Genomic DNA, 1789 nt, shown 5'->3' on the forward strand with positions numbered 1-1789 from the left:
TGGGGCGGCGCAGCGACCGGCGCGAGGGAGAGGCGGCGCGAGAAGGCGTGCGATGCGGCCGGGTCGGGCGGCGATGCGGGTCGGGGGGGCCCGGCCTGGGCCGCATGGGCCCGCGGGGAGTACGGCGGTGATGTGGTCCGGGGCGCCCACGTGGCGGCTCCCGGTTGGCGGAGGCGGATCCGGACGTTGTCCGGCCTGTGCGGACACATCCGGCGGCGGCGGAGATGGTTTTTTTTAGGGTTTGACGAGGGGATCCGAGATTTGGAATGGGGGAGGTATATATAGGCATAGAGGGAGCTAGGAGAGTCCAAATGAGGTGCGGTTTTCGGCCACGCGATCGTGATCGAACGCTCTAGATGATGGAGCAGAGTTAGGTGGGTTTTGGGCCAAATTGGAGGGGTGTTGGGCTGCAACACACACAAGGCCTTTTGGGTCCCTCGGTTAACTGTTGGAGTATCAAACGAAGTCCAAATGGTACGAAACTTGACAGGCGGTCTACCGGTAGTAAACCAATGCCGCTTGGCAAGTCTTGGTCCAATCCGGAAATGTTTAATCCCCACACACGAAAGAAAGCTAGAAATGACCACCGGAGGAGAACGAAGCGCCGGAATGCAAAACGGACAACGGGGAAAATGCTCGAATGCATGAGACGAACACGTATGCAAATGTAATGCATATGATGACATGATATGAAATGCATGACAACGACAACAACACACGGAGACAAAACCCGAACCCGAGGAAATAAATATAACTTAACGCCGGAAACGGCAAGGGTTGGAGTACAAATAGGGAAAGTTACATCCGGGGTGTTACAAGGGTGGGCCGCATGCCTCCTCCCCCCTAGTCCGAATTGGACTAGGAGAGGGGGGCGGCGCCCCCCCTTTCCTTCTCCTTCCCCCTCCTAGTAGGAGTCCTACTCCTACTAGGAGGAGGACTCCTCCTTGGCGCGCCTATAGGGCCGGCCGACCTCCTCCCCTTGCTCCTTTATATACGGGGGCAGAGGGCACCCCTAGACACACAAGTTGATCCACGTGATCGTTTTCTTAGCCGTGTGAGGTGCCCCCTTCCACCATAATCCTCGATAATATTGTAGCGGTGCTTAGGCGAAGCCCTGCGATGGTAGAACATCAAGATCGTCACCACGCCGTCGTGCTGACGGAACTCTTCCCCGACACTTTGCTGGATCGGAGTCCGGGGATCGTCATCGAGCTGAACGTGTGCTAAAACTCGGAGGTGCCGTAGTTTCGGTGCTTGATCGGTCGGGCCGTGAAGACGTATGACTACATCAACCGCGTTGTGCTAACGCTTCCGTTGTCGGTCTACAAGGGTAGGTAGATCACACTCTCCCCTCTCGTTGCTATGCATCACCATGATCTTGCGTGTGGGTAGGAAATTTTTTGAAATTACTACGTTCCCCTACAAGATCCACTCATAGTGGGCAAAGCACCAACACAAGTAAAGAAATCTTGAATAGCTCCCTTCCCAATAATATTACTGCTGCCAATACGAAACTTTTTAGTGTGCAAAATAATAGGATTTTCAAGAGGATCATCAATAGCATCGAAGTTTTCCATATTATTATCCTTATCAATGATAACCTCCCCAGTTTCAGACATGATGGCAAGAAATTGTAAAAAGAACAGCATGCAGAAGGTAGGAAGGAAAAAAGAGGCGAACGGGAAAGAGAGGGCGAATAAAACGACAAGGATGAAGTGGGGGAGAGGAAAACGAGAGGCAAATGGCAAATAATGTAATGCGAAGGATAAGAGTTGTGATGGGTACTTGG

This window comes from Triticum dicoccoides, chromosome 6A, assembly GCF_002162155.2.
Source record: "Triticum dicoccoides isolate Atlit2015 ecotype Zavitan chromosome 6A, WEW_v2.0, whole genome shotgun sequence".
Taxonomy (NCBI): Eukaryota; Viridiplantae; Streptophyta; class Magnoliopsida; order Poales; family Poaceae; genus Triticum; species Triticum dicoccoides.